Genomic DNA, 20,542 nt, shown 5'->3' with positions numbered 1-20,542 from the left:
CTAAAGGCTTAAAAAAAGACATGTAAACATTACACGAAGCCCAAATAGGCAGGAACCATCTTTTGTATTTTCTTGCTTCCCTTTAGAAAGTGGAATACTTTGATAAACTGACCAAATTCAGTATTTTAAAATCCATACCACATATTTCAGAGAGGGGAGCATTTCTATGGGGCTTATTAGAGATAGCTTCTTCCCTTAGGGAGGCAGAATGGTGTATTGTAAAAATGTGGGCCTCTGGGTCTGAAGGATTTGGAATGAAGACTTTCTGAACTGTGTAACCTCAAGGGAGTTATCCTTCTCTCTGATCTCGGTTTCTTATCTTTGGAATGAGGATAATACTCACCTTGCTAGGTGGCTGTGAAGACTGGCAATGATGTTTACAAAGTGATCTCTTCAAGCCTGATCCAGACTGTGTGTCCTCAACTCAGCTGTGCTTCATCGAGGTCATGAAATTGGTTTTATTGAAATGGACATTTTCAGAGTCTAGTACAGCCACTAACATTTATTAGGCACTTAGTAATTGCTTATTAAACAAGGAGCACATACAACCCTAAACGTCTATACCACTAACCTGTTAATTAGTGTGCACCTTTCTATTATCTACAACGTTGAACTTATTTATATTTTGTCTTTATAAATAAACTTTTTGAAAAAATATTTTTCTTTCTCTTTAAGTCACTTCCTACACACTCCTCCCTCCCAAGTTTAGAGCAGTTTGCATATTTCTGAGTTTGACTAAAGGTTAGAATAGGATTTATTAATCTCTCCAGGGAGCTTTTGAAACAATGCTGGAAAAAGACTTTGGGTTATAGACTCTTTTTTTTCTTTCCAGGACTAAGCTCTTATGGCCATGTTATTATCATGTTGGTTTACTTTAAAAGATACCTACTTCAGTTAAAATCTAGTTACGTTCAAGCCCTGGAAAAGTTTACTCCCTCCCCATCAATATCAAATCCATTTGTGTTCTATGAGCAGAGCTAACTTGCAATTGCTCCTAACACATTTCAGAGGTGATGCTTCACTCTTGGAAGTGCTTCTGAACAAAGTTTCAAAAAGTGTGAGAATTGGGTCCCTCTAAGAAGGCAATGGCACCCCACTCCAGTACTCTCACCCGGAAAGTCCCATGGACGGAGGAGCCTGGTAGGCTGCAGTCCATGGGGTCGTGAAGAGTCAGACACGACTGAGCGACTTCACTTTCACTTTTCACTTTCATGCACTGGAGAAGGAAATGGCAACCCACTCCAGTGTTCTTGCCTGGGGAATCCAGGCTGCCGTCTATGGGGTCGCACAGAGTCCGACACGACTGAAGTGACTTAGCAGCAGCAGCAGCAAGATAGTTTTTCGGGTTAAAAAAAAGTTTTAAAGTAGTGTTAGTAGAGTGTTAACGTTTTCTGTTCTTCTTCTAAATGATAATAATGGGCTTTAAAAAGAAGCACTGACTCAATTCCTAATTTGTTATAAGATCCTGGGACAGTTACTTGACCTTGGCCTTGGTGTTCTTATCTAAAAGGTGGAATTTACACAAGATAGATATATGGATTGAAGGAGATAACTAAAAAGTGCCTATCAGTGTTTTGACTAATATAAGTAAGAATACATCACAGTGTCCATAAACTATTATCTAGAAAAAAAATTTGAGGAATAAAAATCACTTTAAAATATCTTTCCAATTTTTTTCACATTTATTTATGATTTGAACAGAATATTATCTGCACAGAATTTGTTTGGGATAGAATGCTCTTCTGAAGTCCCGGAAGGATGATACATTTTGCATTTATCAGGAAGTAGATTAAAGGCAATGCCCCTTCTTGTCCACCCACTTGGAACAGATAGGCCATCCAAATCACAGAGCAAATCACTGTATCATTCAGGCTTCAAATCCTCTTATGAAACGTTTTAGAGTAGTTCATTCCAGTAATAATTACATTTATATAGGGGAAAAATAATTTATCTTGGCATTAAATACGCTGATTCTCCAGTACAAAACGCCAGCAAGCAGGTATCCTCCACTGTGAGGCCTCTTGACATCCGGATTCAGTCTTCCTTTTCCGAATTGCCAAGTCCCCTTGTTCAGATTTTTGCCCAAACCTGGTTAGCTCTTATTTTCAAGTGGTCAAAGTAATTTACCTGCCATGGATTCTGGCTAAAAAGCAATATGGATGCGGAACTGGGAGTGTGAGGGAAACTAACATTAAGAGCTTGTGTTTACCTGTAAATTCTATTTCTAGAGTTTTCTGCTTTGACTCCTTTTAGCACTTAGGATCTGGGGTGGCAGATCTGGGGTTGCAAGGGCAGTGGCCATTGACTGATCCAGTGGCTGATCATTGGAGCAGCACAGGCTTGTGGGGTCTCCGAGGCGTGGGAATCTCAGAAACCGTGGTTGCCATGGACCCGCTCCCTTCCCCCCATTGCTTCGAATCAGTCTAGGGCGTGCACCTGAGAGGCAACCCAGAGCAGGCAAGCTGGGGACACTTGGCCAGCGATTGGCTGTTGCCCTTGCGGTCTACCTTAGATCTAGCCTTGAGACCATCACCTCCTACCCAGCTGCCTGGATATGCGTCGCCCAATAATCTTGCCGCTCTGCTCCTGATTGGGCGCTGTAGCCTTCGACTCCACCTTGCTATCCGCCCTCCAAGGAGCCGCTACGCGTTTCCATTGGTCATAAGCCCTGCCGATCAGTCCATAGCTTACCTCCCCCAAACAGCCCGTCGGGCGAGCGCGTGCTAGGGAGGCAGGGCCTCACGTTTGGGGGTGGGGCTGGGGCGGGGCCTCGACGGAGGCCGGCACAGCGGCAGCTTCAGGCTCTCGCTCTCGGACTCAAGCGCAGCATCCTCGCTGCGGCTACCGCTGCTGCACCTGGTCAGGTAAAGAGAGCCTTGTCCGTCCTGCTGGCGGTCTGCCCCGCCTCTTCTCCTTCCCGACCAAAGGTTGCCTGCTCCGCCTCCTGAGACTATAAGGGCTCCAGGAAAGAGGCGTCAAATCTATTTTGCCTGGTTACCTTATCTTTCTCCCCTGCTGCGTCCTTCTTCCAGCTCCGCAACTAAGAGGTTCCGAAGTGCGTTGTTGGGCCCTCCAGCCGGGTCTTCCTAACGCTCCTCATTACAGAACTGTCTGTTAACTCCCCGCCCTCCCGACCCGCCAGCGCTGTCTCGTTCTCACCTCGGCACAGGCAGGGTGGAAGGGCGGGTGGGGGAGGGAGCGATGCAGCGCTGTATTTTGAAGCTGGATGTGTTTAGTTCTGAGGGGGAGTACTTAAGTGGGGCTGGTTTGGGAACGGAAGTTGCTTCCTGGTTTGACTGGGAGTGACTAGAAGGCTATCTGTTGCTGCTTTTGCTTATATTTATAGGTGGCATTCACCATCAGTATTTTCTTCTTTCATCATCATCATCATCAACAGCACCACGACCACCGCCATCAACATTTCTCTTCCTCCATCAGAGCTCTTCAAGTTCTGCAAAAGCAGACTCTGTTCAGGCATGTAAGTGTTGACCCCCAAATAATAAGCAATGACTTTGCCCCACCTGAGGCCAGAGCCAAGTACTCCTTTAACTCAAGGACAAGTAGCTAGGAACGGAGTTGAATGGGAGAAGTTTCTTTATCCCCCTTTGGTTTGTTGAGATTGCCACAGAAAACCCTTTGTTTTAATCATTCACACTACTGCTTGCTGGCTCCTGGAGAATTTGACGTTGGTATTGGCATTCATACATTCTTGATGGGCTGAATGCAGAGTCGTGGACCAGTGATACAGGCCTGTGCAGTATGGGGGCTTCAGTCATGGAGAGGTGAGTGCTCAGATCCCTTAGGAGGACCAGGTCAAGTAGCTTAGCGTCTGACTTTCTTCTGCAGTGGCTCTATACGGGGTATGTGCCATCATATGCTGTGTCTTCTTGGGGATTGAAGCTCCTGGGGAGAGATTTATATTATGGGCACGCTGTTGGTTTTCAACAGTCGTTGCTCAGCTGTTCTTAGGGCTAACCCCAAGATCACTTGGCTCTCATGCTTCTTAACCATTAGGAGGAAAGACAGCAAAGCGAAGGGTTGCGTATCAGATTAACTCATTATGGAAGACAGTGCCTTAAAAGTATTATGAAAGTCCTAGATCTTCTTGGGCAGGCATATATAATCATTAGTCTTGTTTTTCTCAACTGTTTATAGTGCAGTAGGACTCATGAATGAAACGCCTTTAGATATCTGCAGGATCAAAGGAGCAGAGGGTCATCCCTGGAGGAAAACAATGGATAAAAGTTGGAAGGCAGTACATCATAATGGTTAAACTTAGAGACCTGTCACATGGGTTCATGTCCTGATTCAACCACTTGCTAGCTGAGTGGGTTTTGGCAAGTCACTAACCTTTTGAATTTTAGCTTCTTGTCTATAAAATGAGGATAATATTACCTGCCTTATAGGGGATGTTGTTAAAATGCTCAGTAGTTCCTGACACATTGTGAGTGAAGAATGAATGTAAATTTTATTAATAATACTTAACAACAAGGATAATAAAGGCCAGTGTTCTGTCCTTAAAAAGTACATTTTTACCCCATTGTCTTTCTCCCTCCTTTTTTGGTCTCAGAGATGATCCCAGTGGGGGATGGCACTCTTCAGGCTCCTCATAAGACTCTATCTTAGAGAAGTGGCATGGGTTTGGACAGATATTTCTCTCACTACCTGAGCAGATGCTTAGCAAGCTCTGTTAAGACACATTAGAGATGTAGCTTTAGAGAAGGTGTTTGGACCTCTGGGCCTGTCCTAGGTTGCTCATTTTTCCCAGGGTGTTCAGCACACTGACTTGGTAAATTGCACTTTTCACAGAATCACTAGTGAGTGCATTGGCTTCTGCCCAGAAGAAGCAAAACTACTTCAAAAATGCCCCTGGGAATAGAAGAAATTCTAACTTGCCAGCATGGAAGAATTTGTATTTTACAGTATTTTTGTTCTCTAAGAATAGTGTGTTTTTCTTTGTTCATGTAAAAAACATGGACATCTTTGTGGTGTAGTTTTCTTTTGTAGAAGTTAACAGGCTTAACTGCTCTTGGGGATATTTTGAAATTTAGAGTATATTATCAATATTCAGTAGGGTATTTTCTGTTGTATAGGATGGAAACCCAGCTAGAAAGAATTCTAAACAAAAATGAACACTGTGGCTAATATAACTGAGCCATGACCAGACTCTAATGTTGTGGTGAGGAAGGTGGTCTACGCCCAGCTTCTGAGATTCGAATGCTTTTTTGGTTGCTAGCTTGCATTCTGTTTCTTTATACCTTTGAATTTTTTTATTTCTGCCCTTATTTCTGTCTTGGCTTTATTCCTTCCTATCACAGGCCTTGTCTTCTCAGTGACTTCATAATGTCTACATTCACATCCATCTTGCTCTGTAACCTGAGGATAATCCCTTTCTCCTTATTTCCATAGTGAATCCACAGGGAAGAACTGTGATCCGTCAGTCCCTGGTAACAGACTTAACTGTTTAGAATGAAGGTCTTGGCTAAGAGGATGGGGTCCTTTGGGTCCTATGATTGTCTGGGGGTATATCTGCTTCTTTACTCTCTAGACATAAAATTGGTAGAGCTGTCCCCAAAATAGGAGGGTTGGGAAGAATGGGAACAGACTAGAGCTTGATGTGATGAAGGTAAATATCCTTGATAGAGGATTCAGAAACACTCATCTCCTGCCTCACATGTGGCGATTCAAAATCATTTTATATTAAAGCTTTGGACTCATGCCTGTCATCCCAGGCAGTGGTACTTTAGATGATCTTGCCCTTAATGGTTTTCTTATTAAAACCTGATGTGTATAATTGTGAAAATTTATCAGAGATATTTAATACTATACAGTGATTCTACTGTTGGTAGATCATGTTTGGGGATTGCTCATAGCCTCTTGCTGGGACTTTGTTTAACAGGAGCATTATTTTTAGAGGCACTGTGTTAAAAATCACCTTTATTCTCAGCAGGTCCCAGCCTGTGGGATGTTGAAGTTATAGCCATTAATCTGATTTGCCTGATCTTGTAAAGATGCTAAACCATGGGAATTGTATCCTTATGGAGCAAATATGAGCTTGCACCAACAGGCTGGCCATGGGAGGGAATTGAGACATCCCTGTGTTTAGTGTCTGTGTAGAAGTGCTAACGAAGCAGTCGTCTGTATGCCCTGTAATATAACTGCTAGAGTGGAAAGATGGAAAGGAGGCTAAGAACTTCCTTACCTTGTCAGCATATGAAAGCCAGCCTCTGGGAAATGGACTATTCCCTCCCACTTAGTTTTCTCAAGTTCGCTGGCTAGATGTGTAATGAGTCCCTGAATAATCTTTATTTCTATATTTCTTTAGATTTTCAACACCTAATACCAGAGTTTTGTATGAGGCTAGGGTAGGCCAGAGAGTTGGTCTTCCTTTAGGCCACTTCAACTCACTGTTTTCCTGAAATGTCCTCTGTAATTCACCTCTGCAGAAAGCAGGCTATTGGCTAGGTTTTTTGTTCTTGGTTTTTTGTTTTTGTTTTTTTAAACCAATTCGTCTATATCCTTACCTTAATTGAAACTGACCTGTATTATGTTCCATCTTATTAGGGCTGTATCTGTTTTTCCTTTCTAAATTGTCAGATCATTGTTGAAGACCAACATCTTTCAAATTAAATGCATTTTACCTTGGTCTTCTGAGTCACAGACTATTGGGGGAAATATTTTGGAGGGAGATAGAATTTTTTTTTAACAAGAGAAAAATAAACAGAAGTTTATTAGGATGTGTGTGGAGCTTACATGTGGGAAGACTCAGACATGAGTTACCCCAAGGGGCAGTTAGAACCTGGGCTTGAGATCATTTTAGGTTAAAGGAAAAGGAATTTGGGGCTTCTGGGTGGGCGAGGCAAGTTATGAGAAAGTAACCTGGAAACGTTTTGGTAAAGGAGGGTTGTTTGATAAGGTTATGCAGATTTCAGTCTGATTTCTCCATTGGTAATAGTTGAGTTCTCTGGAGAAGGAAATGGCAACCCACTCCAGTATTCTTGCCTGGGAAGTTCCATGGACAGTGGAGACTCACAGGTTACAGTCCATAGGGTTGCAGAGAGTCAGACACGACTAAATAACAATTGCAGACAGTAATGGCCGTAGGGATGATTTAACTGGAGCATTGTTTTAAAAATAAACTTTTTATTTGGAAACAATTTGAGATTTACAGAAAAATTGTAAAGGTAGTACAGAGAGTTCCCATAGGCCCCACACTCAGTTTCCCGTATTAGTAACATCTTAGATTCCTTACATTACTAAGGTACATTTGTTACAACTAATCAATGAATATTGAAAAAAAAATTTTTTTAAGAGTTCTCTTTAGTGTGTGAGAGAAGGAAATACCTTTTTCAAACAGAAATTTCTTATACAAATGTAAATTTCCTTATAAAAGGAAAACATGTACATTGGTTTTAGAGCTTTCCTGCATCTGCTGGTGCTTGGTGGTTTTTTTTTGTTGGTTTGTTTAATTCAGTGGTATTTAACTCAAAATAATCCATATGCCAAGGAGGCATACTTTGCAGTAGCATATGCTGGTACCCCTCATTCTGCCCTTTAACACTTCATTTTTATTTTTTTGAAGAGGTTTTATATATCAAGATCGAGCTGGTAGCTGTAGGAGATTCTGGTTAGGGTTTGTGAGATTAGAGATGCACAAAGGGAGAGAGAAAACAAGAATAACAACACAGATTGGAACAATCTATGAGAAAGAAGAAAAGGACAGATTTAAAGCATTGCCCTGGTTCACTGAGTCGTTCTCTCAGTCCTGGAACAGGTCAGTTCAGTTAAACAGTTGTGTCTCATTTTAGGAGGTGGTAGAGTAGGTGGGAGTAAGGTGACCCCTAAGTTAGGCCTCTATACAGTGTGATAAATGCTCCACTTAGTAAGGGACGTTTCGTTGGAAATGAGGAGAAAACAAAGATTAATGGTTAGAACAAACTCTAAACCCAGTTTTTGAGTCCAGAGGGCAGTTGGGTCAAAAAGATTTCTAGATACTGGACTTGAAGCATCCTTGAATGGTCGAATGAGGACAGGCAGTGTCAGTTTGATGAATTTCCTGGTTTGCAGTTTCTGCGTCCCTGGTGATGGCATGGGGTATTCCAGGGAATTTTCTGAGCACCCTAGCCAGCAACCAGAATGAAGATTGGTAGGCAGGACTTTTTAATATTTGTGTGGGTCATCAGAATGTAGGCATTAAAGGATGAGCCACAAATGCAGTCAGAAGGCTGACCGAGGGGCAGGTGGTAAATAAGGTTGTAAGTGCAGGGCAGGGGACACATTATGTTGCTTGCTGTTGTTGTGGTTTTGTTGCCAAGTTGTGTCCAACACTGCCATCCCATGGATTGTAGCACACCAGGCTTCCCTGACCACTGTCTCCTGGATTTTGCTCAAACTCATGTTCATTGAGTTGGTGATGCCATCCAACCATCTCATCCTCTGTCACCCTCTTCTCCTCCTGCCCTCAACCTTTCCCAGCATCAGAGTCTTTTCCAATGAGTTGGCTCTTCGCATCAGGTGACCAAAGGATTGGAGCTTCAGCTTCAGCATCAGTCCTTCCAGTGCATATTCAGAGTTGATTTCCTTTAGGATTGACTGGTTTGATCTCCTTGCAGTCCAAGGGACTCTCAAGAGTCTTCCCCAACACACAATTCTGTCAAGGTATAAGTACTGCCATCCCAGTAGGAGCTCTCTAGCACATTTTTGTGAAAGAAGCACGAAGAACACAAGATGTCCTGCAGACTAGTATTTAAAAATCCAACCAACGGAGAAGGGCATAGCTGCTCTTCTTTAGCTATGGTTGCCTTGTTTTTGTTGATTTTTTTCCCTCTCTTTCTCTTTTATTTATTTATTTTTTGGTGGTTCTGTTTTTGCCCATATGAGTGTCTGTTCACATCCAGGCTAAGATGGTTTCTTCGGTGATTTCCTCTGTGAAACATGGCAGGAAAAACATGGATGTTTCAGAGAGAGGAGACTCTGTCTACTTCTCAGGAGAAGCTCACCCCCGTGGTCCACTCACCGTAGTGGTTTTGGTAAACCATACAGTTTCCCAAACCTGGACATTTGCACAAGTGAAGTTCCAGTGAGATTCTCTGAAGGCGCAGCATCGCCTGTGGCCGAGAGGAAACCCTTCAGAGCAGCACATAGAGGGTCACAGAGCTGCCTCCTGCTCCCTGAGAGCTCTTGCCAGTGTTCTGGATTCTCTTGAGTCTTAGGTTCTGGTTTTCTGATCTCCAGTGCTGTAAAGATTGCTGAGCTAGAATGGGGAACGTATTGTGGCGTGACAAGTGCTCTCTTAGTGTTGCATGATCTTGTTCTTCTGGGGCAATTGTAGTTATGTTGAATGTGTTCAGTCCCTGGGAGACACAAATAAAATCTTTGTCAACCTTTTTCAGAGGGTCCATTGCAGCGCTGGTCTACTGACTGATTGAAAGCTCATCCCTATGATCTTAGCTCTGTGAGTACTTGTAAAGCCAATATCTCACCATTATACCATGGAGTCCATATAGCTTGCTGATGCTCTGTTCTGGGAAAAATATCATCAAAGTCTTTTCCAAGAGCAGGCAGTGAGTATGAGTGTGTGTTCCTCTGTGCCCATCCTGTGCTTAATACAGGGCATTTAAACTCCTTCCCTTGGTTACCTCTGGGCAGTAGGTAAGTGATGTATAGATGAGCAAGTCAGGGTTAGGAGAGGTTACCATGCTTTTGAAGGATATGGCTATTAATGGAATGGGGTAGTATTTACCCTACCTGCTGGACTTGCAGTCTACCTTCTGTCTGTGTCTTCTAAGCCATAGAGAACATTCCTAGCTTTAATTTTTTTAAACTTTCAAAGCAGAATAAACCATAAATATAGTGCAGTTTCTGGGTATGGATTCAGTAAAAAGCAGGAGTTGCTGTTTTTAGGCATTAAAATGATTTTTCTTTCTCTTTTTAGATAAAGCAGCCACTTTAGAAAATTTTCTAAGCCTAGTTCATATTCAAAAAGCTTTGCAAATAATTTTGTTAAAAGCCCACAAGTCTGCAGAAAACAGAATTCATCTGCAGAACTGGCATCCGTCCTGTCCTCATTTGCCAACGTCCTTGTCTCCTTTTATCTCTGTTTCTGCTGTAGTGTCTTCTACCTTCCACTACAGGAGATCAGCTGGGCTTCTGAAACCACTCTTTCCTACCTACCACCCCTCAAACAAATATGAAGAGGGCACATCTCATGTAATAGGGGATATCGTCTTTGTGTTAAGGTCACTTTCTGATCTGTCTTAAGCTGGTTCTGATTTCTTTAATGCTCTGAAGACAAAGGTTAACTTTACTTTTCATGATGATTTGAAGACCCAAAACTCCATGATACCTTAGTGTCATAAAGTTGACAGATTGAAAAAAAAAAATGTGTCCTGTCTCCTTTAGAAATCTTGTACCCAGGTTATTCTCTAGGCAAGTGACAAGATATTTTTCTAATTGTACAGTGGAGAAAACTGAGATAGGGAGATAAAGAGTGACTTGGTCAAGGTCACCCATGGTCAGCAGCACAGCCAAAAATAGATCCAGGTCACCAGACTCCCTGGGCTTTCTTCATTACATCACTCAACCTCTCTTCAGGAAGAGACAGCCCTGCCAACCACACAAATGAAAGGACAGTCAACTCTCAGCCTCTGTTTTGGGGGCTTGGTCTTTTTAAAAATGTTACATTGAATTAAATCATACAGCAATAGCTGCTAAATTGCAGCACTGTTAGCAGGACTTACTATCTTAACTAAGGCAGAATTAGTTGAGAAAAGCAGAATTCTATATCTATAGTCAATAATACTGTACTGTGCACTTAATTTAAGAAGGTAGATTGCTCATTGTGTTCTTATCAAAATACATAAAAAATTATAAAAAGATAAAATTCTGATATTACAGTCAAAAACTGGGCAAATGACAAAACGAAAGAGGGAGATAGCTGAAGACTCCCAAGTGGTTGCTAGGAGCTTGTGCTCAATTCGCATCTGAGAAAGAAGAAATTCACAGAAGAGGAGAGAAGGGGTATGTTGTCTAAGATGACACATATAGAAGTATGGCATGGACCCAGGAGAATAGCATCAGGAAAACCAAGGTCATGAACAAGAAGATTTGAAAAAAGTTGCTTAGGCAGTTTTTATAAGAGAAGGATTTTAACAGTGCAATCAGCGCATGATGTATAGATTCTGCTGCTTGAATAAGATGAGGTCAGAGTTCACAGAGAGGGAGGAGGCAGAGCTACTCAATTCTCATTTTGCTCCTGTCTTTTCCTTTCAAGTGAGCAGATGAGAGTCTCCATCTACAGGGACAAGTATATAAAAATATCTCATTTCTTTATTACTTTTTTTTTCAAACCATGTTCATGTCTGTTTCAAGCCTCTTCCTTCTGGGAGGAAGGAAGTCTTGTGAAAGAGTTATTCTCAGTCCTCCTTAGGGTCATAGATACATAATCCCAGAGCTCTGGCAAGGCTTCAGGGGGCTGACCCAGTGGAGCAGCATGGGGAGAGGGGACCCTCTGGTCACTGAGCATCTGATCACACAGTTTACACTGTAGCACCCAGTGTTGCTGCTCCTGTGGCTCTCTCAGGGGCTGCTGCTCAGGTCATCTTTAGTCCACAAAATTGTTTTGGTGACATTTGCTATGATTCTTTCTGCCTAGGTGTAGCACACACAGGTCAGGGGCATGTGGCCTCCTTAGGGACACTGACAGGAAGCAGGGCCTGGCCCCTCTTCCTCCAGAATCCATCAACCTACCTCTCTCCTATCCCAACAGCCCTGGGAACTAATATTCCATGTTTCTTCAAGATTTTCTGTGTCCATTAATCTTATTCCTTCTTACCTCCTTCACACAGTCCCCAGTGTTCTTCTAAGTGTTTGGGATTTTGGAAAACAAAACCCCAGAAATATTCTCAGACTATTCTCTTTTTTCCCCTTGCCACATGCCTCTGCTGATGCATTGAATCCCACTTCTGACACCTGCTTTATTGGGGGTCAAACAAAAGGGAAAAATACAAGGAGAAAAGAAACATAGATTAGTATCTCTGAACATTCCTTTAGCAGGACAGTAATTTGGTATACTTCTCTTGTTCTCATTCATTTTCCTTTCTTTGAAAATAACTCCAGTGTATATATAAGCATGGGCTTCATATACATAAAACCCTGTCCCTGGACAGGGCTACTTAAATTGGGAATAGCATTCTGATCCAAGCTGGGCCAGTTGCAGAATTTCGAGTTGAGGGTTGAAGGGTGGCAGTGACTAAGAGTGAAAGAGTCAAGTCACAGAAAGTGCTCCAAGTGCAGCCCTGAGAACTGTCCCAGTGGCCTTTGGAAGTCTCTGCTTCCTATTTCTTCTTCTTGCTCTTGGCTTTCCTGCTCTTTTTATGATTTCATGAAATTGTCCATGAATTTCATGAAATTGGATATGCTTCTCTTTTTGTTAAGGTAGCCAAAATTAGTTTCAGTTGCTTGCATCCAAGAGTAATTTAAGAATTGTCCTTAGAATTACAAACGCAGAAAAACATGGTGACAAGGAAACTGAAACTCAGAACAGGCAAAGAGATAGTAAAATAGAATTTAGACATTTAGGGTGTGTTCATCTAATGACTTGACGTGACCATTGCAAGAATTATATTTGTAACCCTGGAACACGTTTTGGCCTTTTTTGAGGAGTCATTTTTAACTGTGCTCACAGCTTTGTAGTGGAAACTTTGACCCACTAAAGGACAGTCAGATGGTATACTGGGTTTTCAAGGACGAAAGTGTTTGCATTTGAGGACTTGTTGAAGAGACTAGGGTAGTTTAGTCAGGATGAGATGTCTTAGGAAACAGGACTGTCTTTCAGGTGTTTAAAGGACAAATGGATGGAAGAGAAGTTGAATTTACTCATTTCAGCTCCAGAAGTAAGAACAAGCCCCCATGAAAAGATATTAATGGAGATGGATTTTAACTCGAAATAAGGGATTTTTTTTTTTAAACATTTAGAGCTATATGACATTCTATGATTTCCTTGGGGGGTAGACAACAATATGCCATAGAAGAGTTCAAGTTGAGCTTGGATGTCCTTTCACAAAGGTTCAATGAAAGAGAGAATCCAGAATTGGGATGAAACAGATAACTTCTAAATTTCCTTTAAACCTAAGATTTCATCATTTTCCATATAAATATTACTAACTCCTCAACTAGAAAAATGCCAACACACATTTTGACAGAATGTAATAGGATTTAAAGCACTTTGCAAATACAGTTTTTATGAAAAATGTCTTCCTTTATTAAAAAAAAACAAAGCCCTGTAGGCTACAAACTATTATTGAAGGAAGACATTTTCAAAAAGTAAGGCAACAAAAATGTATTTTCTCTAAATGGCATTGACAGTGATTAACGGTTTCATTGCCAGGTGGTTCACTGAATTGAAAAAACTCTCTGTGATGTTAACACAATCATACAAAACCCAGGGAATAACCGAATTCCATTGTCTCTAAATTTCTAAGCTGTAAGAAACTGAGAAGATTCTTTGAATTATTTTAAGGAATAAATCAGAATCCAAACTCTTCTCCCAAACCTTTATAAATGAAAAGAATGTCACCAGAGCACATTCTATTAAACCTAAACAGATAGCTCAGATATTTTATCCACCACTCCCCAAAACACTCACACAAACTAGTCCCTTTCACAACTCTGGGACCGTTTGTGTATTTTCGATTATTGTTCTTAACTAGAGGGTAAGAACTAGGTTATTCTAGTTTATCATTTACATAGCAAGCAGATGTTGACACTCAGTAATCATGTCTTAAACAAGAAGGGACAAGGAAAGCCACTTAGTTTGAAATCCTGGTCTTACAGACTCCACCAGACAGAATCTGACATCATGAAGCTTTTCATAATCTCTTTCATAATCTCGTACTCTCCATGTAAAAACCTTTGAAAATGTAAACACACACATAACCATTCATTAGCTCTCTGCTCTGTTTATTTAAGTGGATTATATTTATAAAGAGCATTCAAAAGAATCCAGCCTCTTCTGTTTGCAAATTGGATTCTCAAGTCATCTTAAAGATACCATTCCTAACATAAGTAAAAAACATGCTTTCTACCTATTTTAAAGTCTAACTTGAAAGAAATATAATCATGAATGCAGGCTCTTGTAAAACCCTTTTAAAACTCATTTTTGGAAATATAAAAAAAATAGAAAAGTTACAAAGAAGAAAATAACAATGATTCATATTGCCACCAGGAAAAATGAAACTAAACCTTGGTATTTTCTCTCCCTTTATTTTAAGGAACACACTTTAGAAAATATCCTATATGTTGATTATCAAGATTTCAAATAAGGCAGAAGGTTATGAAGACGCCAGTTTTTAAAAAATCATCTCTTAACAATTTCCATCATTAAACTTAGTGAACTTCATTTCAGACATCTATCTATCTATTAGCATGGATGGATATTTAGGTAGAAATACTTTTATACAGTTGAATAGAGATGATGTGTATAATAAACATGATTAATTTTTAAAAATTTTTCAAGCAATTAAACAATTGAAACTAGAGTCAAACTTCAAATAAGTTTACCCCTTTTCAAGATACATTATTTCTTTTTTAAAAAAATCTCTCTATGGCTGAAGTGTCATAAAACTGTTAAGAAGCTGGAGTCCTTGTTATTAATTATATTATTGTTTTTATGAGCTTTCTTCCTCAGACAGTATCAATTGACTTCCTTTTTTGAAAGTTAACACTTCTGAAAGTTCCTCTCCGCCTCACCTCTGGAATGTTTTTAGGTGTTGTTATTATTTCTGCATTGTTCAGGTTATATATTCAATTTTGCTATGGAGATGTATTTTGAGAATTATTTAGTAGTGGCTCTGTGCTTAAATGATTGAAAGCATAAACCTTTGGGAGTGATATCTTTGTGTTTTACTTTCAGTTATTTTATCAACTGTCTGATAAACAACACCCGCTGACTTGACGCAATCATTCATCATCCCCCATATGTAGGGCCTCAAAAGCTGTGTAAACCATTATCACTCATCACTGAAAAGTTGTTGAGTACCAGTTGATGCTAAGCATTGCAGAATGCTGAAAATTCAGGGTTGGAGAGCTCATAGTCCCTACTTTCAGGAAGTGAGAGCAACCAAAGCGTTTTTAAAGCCCTAGTGTGTTGGATCCTTGAGAGCACTGCTGTTATTTTCTTAACATCAGAGCCCATCATGTGGCCTGGTATTCCTTGTGCTAAGTTGCTTCAGTCACGTCTGACTCTTTTCAAACCAGTGGACTATAGCCTGCCAGGCTCCTCTGTCCATAGGATTCTCTAGACAAGAATACTGGAGAGGATCGCCATTTCCTTCTCCAGGAAATCTTCTCAACCCAGGGATCGAACCCTGGTCTCTTACCTCTCCTGCATTGGCAGTCGGGTTCTTTACCATTCTAGGCGCCACCTGGGAATCACCTGGTATTCCTTAGGCCTGCAGTTAATACTTGTTCAATTCAGTGGGCCTTTTTGTGCCAGAAACTGTGGTTAAGTGTGTTATGAATTATATCTAATTTTGTCTTGACAGCAAACATATTAGGTAGGCTTTTATTGTCTTCATTTTGTAGATGAGGAAGCTGAGTCACAGAAATAATATCCCAAAGTTATACAACAGAGTTTAATTGTAGAACTCATTCTTTTTTCATGACACCTGGTCATTTATGTTGGAAGTCATAGAGGAAAGAGGCACATGAACTACTGGTTAGAGCTGCTGATTATACTCATACCACTCAATGGGATGACGTAGGGCAAGCTCATCCTCTTTCTTTAAAACACTTTATTTATTTATTTATGGCTGAGCTGGGTCTTTGTTGCTGCATACAGGCTTTCCCTAGTTGTGGTGAGCAGGGGCTACTCTTTAATTGTGGTGCTTGGGCTTCTCATTGTGGTGGCTTACTCTTGTTGCAAAGCACAGGCCCTAGGCACACGGGCTTCAATAGTTGCAGCATGTGGGCTTAGATGCCGCAAAGCACATGGAATCTTCCCAGACCAGGGATCCAACCTGAGTCCCCTCCACTGCAAGCTGGATTCTTAACCACTGGACCACCAGAGAAGTCTGCTCCTTCCATTCTTTAAGCCTCTGTTTTCTATCTGTGAAATAGGATTAAGGGTGGGAAGAGTAAATCAAATGATTCAGGCAAATGTTTAGCATAATACTTGTCACAGGTGCTCAAGAAAGAGTAGCATTTCATATTATGTCTACAACGTGCTATGCAAGTTCAAAGGAAGGAATCATTTTTCCCCCTGGATTTTCAGGGGAGGAGACACTCATACTTGGGATGTACTGGCAGCATAGGCATTCATCTGGGCAGAGGTAGATGGAGTCTTAGCAGAAAGAAAAACATGAAACAGGACTGGAGGGTGGGATGTTTCAAGAGAACAGCATTGAAACATGTATATTATCCAGGGTGAAACAGATCACCAGCCCAGGTTGGATGCATGAGACAAGTGCTCGGGCCTGGTGCACTGGGAAGACCCAGAGGGAGTGGGTAGAGAAGGAGGTGGGAGGGGGGATTGGGTTGGGGAATACATGTAAAACCATGGCTGATTCATGTCAATGTATGACAAAACCCACTACAATATTGTAAAGTAATTAGCCTCCAACTAATAAAAAAAATGAAAAAAAAAAAAGAAACAGGACTGGAGATCCTGCTGAGTATTTGCATTCCTCTATTCAACTCCGGAAACTTCCTTCCTTCACTTGTACGTCTCGGGAGCATCCAAACAGGAGTATCTGTGTTTAGAAAGGCTGACTTGCAAATAGAGCATCATATCTTACTGGACCATCTTCCCAGGGAGAATTAGTCAGTGTCTGACCGCTCGGAGGAAATGTGAGTTGACGGGGCATTTTTAGGCCTATTGGTCCAGGAGGCCAGGGGCCATCCCAGGCCAGCTTAAGAGTGCTTGATGGTCCTCAGAAGAATATCCGCCTGTCAGACATTCTAGAAGTGTTTCTCACCCTTGTTTTCATTCTTTCTCCATTAGACTTGTCTATAATTGCTGTCCCCACCCCCACCATGAAATGTTAATAGCACAGATAACTGCATCTCAGGTTATGTGCTGAGTGTTCATCCTACTTCATACATAAAAAGAGTAAGATTTTTGACCCTTTCCCCAAGAACCAACTTGTATGAAACAGACTTCAGAGGGCCTTCTCAGGAAAGCTGCTGATCTGGAGCTGACCCTGAACGTGAAAGCTCTAACTGCTGTGCCTCCAAATAGCCACTTTTTTTTTTTTTCATTATGCTTTCAGTTGCACTTCTGCAATGAGCCCTTCTAGAAAAATAGTGTGGGCTACGGCACCAGCTTCCCAACTGGTTTCTCTCTGTCCGTGTTTCCTTGCCTGCCCAGTTTATGGAATAGCAGCCCAAGTGACCTTTTAAAAATGTAATGAGATCGTGTCTGTCCTCTGCTTTAAACTCTCAAATACATTCCCACTGGACAAAGAATAAAATTTGAACTTTATATCATGGCCCCCAAAGTCAGCCTGGTCTCCCTCCAAGCGCTCCGGTCTCTTCCACGCCAGCCTGCATGCCGGGGAGGATGCCCTGTGGACAGACAGACGCTGTCGGGTACAGAGGCACAGGTGTTGGCAGTGACAAGCTCTTGGTGTGTGTCTGTGACCGCTGAGAGGGTGTGGGTGAGGATACGGGTAAGCAGGGACAGTCGTGGATACAACACCGGAAGGGCAGAGAGAAGGGGATTTGTGTGCTCAGGGAAGTCAAGAAAGACTTCTCAGAACCAGTGACAGTAATGGAACTGCGACATGAAAGATGATTACACATTAATTGGGTGATAGAGGATGGTGGTCATGGTCTGAGCGGAAGGAACAGCATGCTCAGAGCCCCACAATGGGAGGGAGTGGGCAGCGTGTGAGCCACTGGAAGGGAACTGTGGCTGCAGCAGGATTTGAGATGCCGCTGCAGAAATAGGCAGGGTCCCTGTCATATAGGCATCTCCAGGCATGTTAAGGACTGCAGTTTGTCTTAAGAGGGAGATTGCCACTGGGGGGTTTTGACTGTGTGACTAGTTGAGGAGGAGACAGGTCAGATTTCATTTTGAAAAGATTACTCTCGTTGCAGTGTGAGCATAGACCAGTCAGGAGGCACTGCGGTGGGAGCGTGGCAAACTGGTGCAGGTTTGCCCGGGGACCTGGCTGGGTTTATCACTGAAAGGCCTGCATCCAGGAAGTTCTCCAGTTAAAGGCAAGCCTGCCTGGTTGGTCACCCAGTGCTGGGTAGTCATTCAGGTGAGAGATTACGATGGTCTCATGAATGATGCAGGAGCATGTCTTCCGTGGACCCACATTAGAAGCAAAAGGGTCAGTACAATGAATCCCTATTTCTGAAAGCCCCTTCGAATTGGCCTCCTTAAATATACGGGCAGCACAGCAGTACACACACTTGCCTCAGGTGCAAATTGCTGTAGGTGAGCCTTGATTATTTTTCCTATACAGGCTGGGTGGCATCACGTTTTTGACATCTCAAAGCCTGGAGCCTGCCCAAGCGAAGGTCGATAGAGGTAAGAAGGGGGACTCAAGTCATTGCCACACCTTGAACCTCTGCTCATGATCAAGCCACCCCCTGTCCCCAGACTTCTGTGCTGTCTCTTCACCCCCAGCTTCCCGATTCCAGCTGAGCTTTCCAGCCTATACTGTTAGGCCCCCAATGCCACTGAAACCAGCTTTCTGACCACGCTGTACTGCCGTGCATTTTGAGGGTTCCGAAGTGCACCCTAAATAGAGTTAATAGCTCCATGCTGAGACATCAAAGCTGCTTCCCCCATCCCCTTAGCTTAATCTTCCTACTTTTTGTAGTCCCCAGAGGCAGAAGGTGTTTGTTACTAACTCGTCCGAGAGAACTGAGGGAAGACTCGGTTGACTGACTACTCCTGCTCCTGACTACTCCTGACTACTCCTGCTCTCACTATCAATGGCTAACTGGGCCCACTGTGTGCCAGGCACTGTTTTTAAATGCTTCACATACATAGTTATTAATATTTGTATTAATAAAGAGATTACTCACTGGAGAGACTTTTGCTGAGTACCCATGGTTTTCTAGTCAATTGCTCAAGGACAGGTTTTCTAGTCAATTGTAACCGGCAACAAAGCTCCTCTTTTCATGGTAGCTATCTGCTGCAGTGTGTGGGGAGAGACTGAGTAGCTGATGAATATGTAATGTGGCAGATGGTAAGTTCCACGGGACAGAGGCATTCGGGTGAGGACTGGAGAGTGACATTGGCCGTGGGCACTTTTTCATGTCAAATAACCTAGGAAGCCTTTCCTTGAGGTGTCATTTCAGCAGATCCCTGTAGGCAGCCAGAGACTGAGTCACAAAGATTCCGGAAAATTTTGTGCAAAGGGAGAAACAACAATATATATACTATATGTATATATACACATATACATATCTATCTATCTATCTATCTATAAACCATATAGCATCTATATATGGTTTGTGGTGAAATTCTGAAATCACACCTTTTATTTTTCTCTCAGGCACTAGTCAAGGTTTCATAAATACATTTTCCCCTTTGTTTAAAATCTTGGAGTATTTTTTAAAAAATTTCTTTTCTTCATTTTTTATATTTCCTACTATCACTTTGATCTTTAATGGAAATTTTGGTACTAACTAATCTTTTACTCTCTAATTTGACTTTTTGTATTTTTCATATTTTTCTCTCCTTGATATACATTTTAATGATGGAAGCCAATTTTATTCCTTTTAATGATTTTTTTTGGTTCATTTTAAGTGTTTTATTTGATGGAAAGTAAAACTCAAGCCATAACTGATGTTTAATTATGGCTAGAAAAAGAATATGCTTGAATTTCCAGGCAGACATAGTTTGGACCTGTGTTTCCAAATAATGATGCTTTAGTCTACTGTTGACTGAATGTCTGCCATCTTTCAAGCATGTGCTATAGGGAATACAGAGATGGTGATGATGACAGTCCCTTCCCTTAGGGAGCTTTTGATCAAACAGGAAAAATAAGTCACAGAAGGTCAGTTGGCCATCAGAGGCAGTGTGTGTTGGGAGTCTTTTCCTGGATAACATGGGTCTGGAACACAAAATAATAGCTATTACTTTTATAGTCCCTGCTAAGTATCAGACACCCAGTTCTCACTGCTGATAGGTCTATCAGGTGTCATTATTTTAGGGATGAGATATTGAAGTACATAGAGATGACATAGCTAAGGTCGCTATGCTAGGTGGAAGAGCTGGAATTTGAACCAAGGTCGTATTCATCCTACAGTTGTGCAAAGGAAGGGATGCCTTGACCCTCAGAGAGATGAGGCAAGGAGCCTACGGACATCTGAAGTCTGAGTTCATGGGTACCATTGGGATTAAGCTAAACATTCTGACAGAGGAGGCTAAACAGATTTGAGCCCCAGTGCAGAGCATGGAGGCATCATAGGTTGGTAAGAGCATGAGAAGGGTCTCAAGTTGAAGATTTTTTCCTTTGTGCATGGGCCAGGAGGGAGCAATCAAAGCACCTCTTCAGATGGTAGTTGTTAAGTGTCAATCAAG

General features: G+C 41.8%; 1 long non-coding RNA gene across 1 annotated transcript; it reads left to right on the top strand.

Annotated features, from left to right (window-relative positions):
• Positions 1-3,004: 3,004 nt before the first annotated feature.
• Positions 3,005-18,524, top strand: LOC122704519. The gene is made up of 3 exons (XR_006343879.1): positions 3,005-3,055; positions 3,347-3,478; positions 18,471-18,524. It is a non-coding gene; the product is annotated as an uncharacterized LOC122704519 (long non-coding RNA).
• Positions 18,525-20,542: the final 2,018 nt, after the last annotated feature.

Source organism: Cervus elaphus, chromosome 12 (assembly GCF_910594005.1).
Source record: "Cervus elaphus chromosome 12, mCerEla1.1, whole genome shotgun sequence".
NCBI classification, from domain to species: Eukaryota; Metazoa; Chordata; class Mammalia; order Artiodactyla; family Cervidae; genus Cervus; species Cervus elaphus.
This window is presented reverse-complemented; position numbering and strand designations above follow the sequence as displayed.